Source organism: Dama dama, chromosome 11 (assembly GCF_033118175.1).
Source record: "Dama dama isolate Ldn47 chromosome 11, ASM3311817v1, whole genome shotgun sequence".
Classification (NCBI taxonomy): Eukaryota; Metazoa; Chordata; class Mammalia; order Artiodactyla; family Cervidae; genus Dama; species Dama dama.
In genome coordinates this window covers 20332401-20339750 of record NC_083691.1, presented here as the reverse complement: position 1 = coordinate 20339750, position 7350 = coordinate 20332401, and positions in this window count along the sequence as shown.

The window sequence follows — 7350 nt, the reverse complement described above, 5'->3', positions numbered from 1 at the left end:
TCATTTTGGTTTTTTTTTTCCTCTGCGTTACTCAAGAGGATGGAATATCCCTCATAAAACTCCTTCCCCCAGCTCACAAAGGTCTTTATCTTTTGTAGATAATATCCACCACCATCCACTGTGGTTGAACCCACAGTCTGAGTCGTTCAAACCTCCAATAATCAGACTTTATGATCCAAGCACTTCCGAGCAAGGTGACCACCCCTCCCCCCGGGAGGATGGAGATTCAGAGACTCAGATTCAGCCGGTCTGGGGTCAGACTTACACATCAGTGATGTTTAAAACACTCCCCCCCCCCCCAATTAATTCTAATAACCCACCAAAGTTGAGCAGCTTTTATGGTAAGACCTCGAAGATTCTCTGCTCTGAGACTTCTCACCAGCATGAGCCACAGCTGTAATTCTGTGGGAGGCACGCAGCTGCGGCCTCGGCTCGGGACAATGGAGGCCCTCAGGGTCTGGCAAAACTCTGCCTCCCCACAAAGCATCTCCTTCTCTTCATGTAAAACTCACAAAGCTTATGCTCAAAAATTCCCAGCCAGAATGCACCAGAATGTATCCGTCACTCCTCCTCCATCCTGCATGAAGAACTCGTAGGCATAGAGGAAACAGTTGGCAGTTTTTTTCAAAAGAAGAGATTCAACCAGTCCATCCTAAAGGAACTCAGTCCTGAATATTCATCGGAAGGACTGATGCTGAAGCTGACACTCCAATACTTTGGCCACCTGATGCAAAGAGCTGACTCATTGGAAAAGAGCCTGATGCTGGGAAAGATTGAAGGCAGGGAGGAGAAGGGGACAACAGAGGATGAGATGGTTGGATGGCATCACCGATGCCATGGATATGAGTTTGAGTCAACTCCAGGAGTTGATGATGGACAGGGAGGCCTGGCGTGCTGCAGTCCATGGGGTCGCAGAGTCGGACACAACTGAGTGACTGAACTGAACTGAACTGGACAAGGTGTCCACAAACCCCTCTCTCCTGGAAGAACAGGAGAAGAGCTAGGATGAAGATGGCTTGGATCTGAGCTCAGATGAGACTCCACCCGCCTCTACACAGGTGTGAAGATGCTGTATGCCTGCTTGGCCAGCCTTGGACTCAAGAGTTTGAAAGAGTTGGGACAGAAGTTGGGGCCCAACCCCTGCACACATTATTGGAGATATGCCCGGGGCAGGGGGTTATCAGAGAGGGTCTGAGAGCGTCCGAGACTTGCTTGACTCAAAAATGAGTCCTGTCCTGGCTCCGGGGTCCTCCCTGGGCAGACCAGCCCTTCCTCCTCTGGGAGTTTAGGTCTCAGGGGACAGACAGACTTCCAGGGGAGGGGAGATGGGAGCAGCATTGGGGGGTGGGGGGAGCGGCCAGGGCCCATGTCAGAATCTCTCCTGTCCGTCTCCTTGGGGACAAAAGTGTGTCCAATTGGACACATTGCCTGCAGTTCACACTGCCAGGTGGGGAGTCCCTGGGCTGAACCAGACACAGGTCTCGGGCTGACTCTGTCTGCAGGATTCCTGGGCTCCCGGTCCTGTGGGGGCACCTCCGGCACTAAGGTTCACATCAGACCTCAGAAGTTATCCTGAGTTCCCCCGGGCGCCCCTGGTGCCCTCTCCTTCAGGCTGTGTTGCTGCCATGCTCAGGGCCTCAGCCTCCCCCCGCCCCCGGGGGGCTGCCCCATCCTCTCCAGTGAATCCTTTGGGCTCAGCCCAGCCCTCTGGCCCATGCACGCTGCTCCCGCAGTGACCCCCTCCTTCATTCAAATGGCCTTCACTTGCACATGAGACGAGGCCAGACCCTCTGGCCTGGCTACACCTCTCAACAGTGTCTCAACACACTCCTAACCCCTCCTCTAACCACATCAAGTTCATGAAGCTCCTCCCTCCCCCATGCCTCTCCCTACTTTCCAGGTAAAAAAGATGCAGGCGACACTGGGGACTCAGTCCAGGCACCGCCGCCCCCGAGGAGACCTTCCTCTGCCTTTGCACTCACCACCCCCACCCCCGCCCCCAGGTACACTTGACCTTCCCTCCACGCTGTTCCCCACACACACCCTGACAGTTCTGTCCCTGGTCCTGCCCCACCTCAGCACATGATTTCTTTTTTTTGACTGCTGCACAGTACATCGTGAGATGTTAGATCCCTGACCAGGAATAGAAACCAAGCCCCCTGCCATGGAATCATGGAGTCATAGTCAATGGACCACCAGGGAAGTCCAGCACATGATTTTTTTTTTTAATTTCTTTAACTGTAAGCTAATTTCTTTACCATATTGCGGTGGCTTTTGCCACACACTGACATGAATCAGCCCGGGGTGTACATGTGTCCCCCATCCTGAAACCCCCTCCCGCCTCCCTCCCCATCCCATCCCTCTGGGTTGTCCCAGTGCACCAGCTTTGAGGGCCCTGTTTCATGCATCAAACTTGGACTGGTCATCTGTTTCACATATGGTAATGTACATGTTTCAATGCTATTCTCTCAAACCATCCCACCCTCGCCTTCTCCCACAGAGTCCAAAAGTCTGTTCTTTATATCTGTGTCTCTTTTGCTGTCTTGCATATAGGGTCGTCGTTACTATCTTTCTAAATTCCATATATATGCGCTCATATACTGTATTAGTGTTTTGCTTTCTGACTTACTTCACTCTGTGTAATAGGCTCCAGTTTCATCCGCCTCACTAGAACTGACTCAAATGTGTTCTTTTCAATAGCTGAGTAATATTCCATTGCGTATATGTACCACAACTTTCTCATCCATTCGTCTGCCAATGGACATCTAGGTTGCTTCCAGGTCCTAGCTATTGTAAACAGCAGTAGGTGATTTCTTAAACATCCATCTCTCCCTGGCCACGAGCTCCTCCAGTCCCCCAGCACCCGGCATTTTATTGGGCATATAATAGGTCTTCAGGCTTCCCCAGTGGCTCACTGGTAAAGAATCCACCTGTAATGCAGGAGCTTCAGGAGACTCGGGTTCAATCCCTGGGATGGGAAGATATCCTGGAGAAGGGAATGGCAAACCACTCTAGCAGTCTTGCGTGGAGAATCTCATGGACAGAGGAATCTGGTGGGCTACAGTCCATGGGGTCGCAAAGAGTTGGAAACAACTGAGTGACTAACACACTATTGACTTATTAGGATGAAGATTTTATCTTCTGCATACTTTTTCTCATCCCCAAACCTCCTAGTATAAATGACATATTTTGTAGGCCCATAATTTTTCATTCCTCCTGAGACTGAGAGTTCCTCCATTTTTTATTGCTCATTACTGTTTCTGTGTATTACTAATGCTCAACCCTTCCTCAAAAAATATATCATGGGAGAAGAAATCTTCTCAGTAACATTTTTTTCCCGTTGTCAAATCTCTCTCCCCTCCCCCCACCCTTTTACAAACAGAAAAAAGAAGAAATAAAACTCAGGATAAAACACTACTTCCCCTAACTGGAAATAGAACTGCCATATGACCCAGCAATCCCACTTCTGGGCATACACACTGAGGAAACCAGATCTGAAAGAGACACGTGCACCCCAATGTTCATCGCAGCACTGTTTATAATAGCCAGGACATGGAAGCAACCTAGATGCCCATCAGCAGATGAATGGATAAGGAAGCTGTGGTACATATACACCATGAAATATTACTCAGCCATTAAAAAGAATTCATTTGAACCAGTTCTAATGAGATGGATGAAACTGGAGCCGATTATACAGAGTGAAGTAAGCCAGAAAGATAAACAACATTACAGCATACTAACACATATATATGGAATTTAGAAAGATGGTAACGACAACTCTATATGCAAGACAGAAAAAGAGACACAGAAGTACAGAACAGACTTTTGAACTCTGTGGGAGAAGGTGAGGGTGGGATGTTGCGAAAGAACAGCATGTATATTATATATGGTGAAACAGGTCACCAGTCCAGGTGGGATGCATGAGACAAGTGCTCGGGCCTGGTGCACTGGAAAGACCCAGAGGAATCGGGTGGAGAGGGAGGTGGGAGGGGGGATTGGGATGGGGAATACATGTAAATCTATTGCTGATTCATGTCAATGTATGACAAAACCCACTGAAAAAATAAATAAATAAATAAATTAAAAAAAAAAAAAAAAACACTACTTCCCCTAAAGCACAGTGACCCTCGCCATCACAGGAGGCCTCGGCAGCCACCTCCCCTGACTCCCCAGGACGGGTCTGCTGTTGTGTTTCTCTCCAATCCCTCTCCCCTAATCTGTTCTCTCATTCCATTGTTGCTGTTCAGATGCTCAGTTGTGTCTGATTCTTTGCAACCCCATGAACTGCAGCACGCTGGGCTTTCCTGTCCTCGCCATCTCCTGGAGCTTGCTCAAACTCATGTCCATTGTGTCAATGATGCCATCCAACCATCTCATCCTCTGCCGTCCCCTTCTCCTCCTGCTTTCAATCTTTCCCAGCATCAGGGTCTTCTCCAATCAGTTGGCTCTTGGCATCAGCTGAGCAAAGTATTGGAGCTTCTGCTTCAACATCAGTCCTTTCAATGAATATTCAGGACTGATTTCCTTTAGGATGGACTGGTTGGATCTCCTTGAAGTCCAAGGGACTCTCAAGAGTCTTCTCCAGCACCACAGTTCGAAAGCATCAAGTCTTTGACACTCAGCCTTCTTTATGACCCAACTCTCACATCCATACATGACCACTAGAAAAATGACTACTCTTTCCATTGGATAATGCTAGTTGTTATCACAAATAAACCTCTGAATCTCAGAGGCTATCACCATAGGAACATTTCTCACTCCACAAATTTCACGCAGGTATTCAGCAGGCCACCTACCACTGAGTGGCTCAGTGATCCAGGTTCCTTCCATCTTGTGACTCTGCCCTGGAGACCTTTGCTTCCAGTGATGGAGAGAGACAGGGAATGCGAAGAAGGCACACCTGTGTTTTATCTGCTGTGGCCCAGAGGTGGTCCGATCACTGCTTCTTGACAGTGGAAATCAGCCCCCAGATAGGGGGCTGGGAACTGGGGGACTTAGTCCCTGGGAGGAAGCTCTTTTTCAGCAGTAACTCTCCAGAACAGCAGGACTCTTTAGAAGACAGCTAGCCACCTCTGCCCCACCTTCTAAGGCTCAGGGTCCCCAGATTCCTTGTCCCTGCCTCATTTTCACAGCAAGTCCAATATCAATTTGTATTTCCACCAGGATATTATACAGCAGGAAAGTAGCAACTGAACATAAGTGTCGTTCCTCTGTGTTGCTAGGCTGTTGTAGCCCATCTATGGCAAATGCAGAACAGAAGGCTGGAGAGGAGCGCATCATCCATTCCGTCCCCTGCCCCAGACACTGCTTCCTCAGCTCACACCCTGCTGCGTCCAGCCGGCAGGTCTCATGGTGCCTGGCAAGTCCTCCAGCGTAGCCTGACAATGGTGCCTTTGGCAGGAGTGTCCATGACATACGCTCCATCGCCCACCCAAGCGAAACTGGGTCCTTGCAGATATTTCCTATTTGAAAGGTTGAGCTCTGCTTGGTGAGAAGAACGGGCCCTGGTTTGCATCTGTTTCTGGTCAAAACAAGAGGTGCTTACCCCATTTTTCGAAATGCATTAGCTCTTTCAAAAGCAAAAGGCATTGTGGCACATACAGTGATTCAGCCCTGAGTAATCTGTGGAAGAGTCTGCAGGTCTTTCTCACGGCCTGTTCCCTGCTCTGAGTCTTCTCATCTCCACCAGCTCCACCAGGACAGATGTCAGTGCCTCTCTTGTGTGCAGAGTTCAGGGCACACGGTGGAGTTACTCTGACCTTTGCCCACTTCACTGCCATCACTCAGCGGCCACCCGTATGACTGCCACTCTCGGTGGGCCCCACGGGACGGGGCCTGTTAGCACTTGAGAATATTCTGGATTTGGAGATCTGAGTTCCTGCTCTACCTTATACTCATCAGAGGACACCAGACAAATCAGTCTTTCTGAATGTCGATTTTCTCAAGAAAACAGAGAGAACATAAAAAGTGATCTGAAACAGCAATGATAATAAAATTTAGGATTGTCCCAAGTCCAAAGTACAGATAACACCCATTATTTTGTGCTGTTATCTGCTCCATGGCAACCATGTAGACCAGCAGGGAAAACGATTAAGAAACCCAGGCCCAGGTAGGATGCTGGAGCCCATAACGGAAGACCACAAACTGACTGGTGACAGTCCACATTGGTTCAAATCAACCTTTCTGGGCATAAACCAGGTGCCAGGCACTGGATTTTTCCAGTAGTCATGTATGGATTCGAGAGTTGGACTATAAAGAAAGCTGTTTAGTCACTCAGTCGTGTCTGACTCTTTGCGACCCCATGGACTGTAGCCTATCAGGCTCCTCCGTCCGTGGGATTTTCCAGGCAAGAATACTGGAGTGGGTTGCCAAGCTGAGTGCTGAATAATTGATGCTTTTGAACAGTGGTGTTGGAGAAGACTCTTGAGAGTCCCTTGGACTACAACGAGATCCAACCAGTCCATTCTAAAGGAAATCAGTCCTAAATATTCATTGGAAGGACTGATGTTGAAGCTGAAACTTTGGCCACCTGATGCGAAGAACTGACTCTTTGGAAAAGACCCTGATGCTGGGAAAGATTGAAGGTGGGAGGAGAAGGGGACAACAGAGGATGACATAGTTGGATGGCATCCAACTCAATGGACATGAGTTTGAGTAAACTCCAGGAGTTGATGATGGACAGGGAGGCCTGGCTTGCTGCAGTCCTTGGGGTCACAAAGAGTCGGACATGACTGAGCGACTGAACTGAACTGAACTGAGGCACTGGGATCATTGCTTTGGAAAAGAAATCTAAGAGCATATCCTTCCGTGGGGCTCTGAATAGACCTGGGATGACAGAGGGAAATGGAGAATTCCTGTTTCTGGCCCGGCTCCCTCTTGTTCAGCAAGTTCGGATGAATTCAATGATGGGCGTGTGATGGCTGTCCAGAGAGCTTCGTGTGAGCCAGCTGCAGAGACTAGACAGTGAAGATTACACCAGGCCTCCAGAGACTCACCAAGGGGCAAGCAGGGAGGCCAGTGAGCTAAGAATGTGCGAACACATCACAAACTGTAAAGAGGTGCTCAGAGGTGCGTTACTGTAAATGCAGCCTACCAGCACCCTAGCTGAAAGGTGGGCTTAGAGGCCTGACTTCAATGAACACATTGCCAGTGAAAATAATCAATAAACAATCTATAATAAGAACGTGCACGCTGCGTGCTAAGTTGCTTCATTAGTGTCCGACTCTGGAACTCTATGGACTGGTAGCTCCTCTGTCCATGGGATTCTCCAGGCAAGAATACTGGAGTGGGTTGCCATTTCCTCCTCCAGGGGATCTTCACAAACCAAGGATCAAACCCATGTCTCTTATG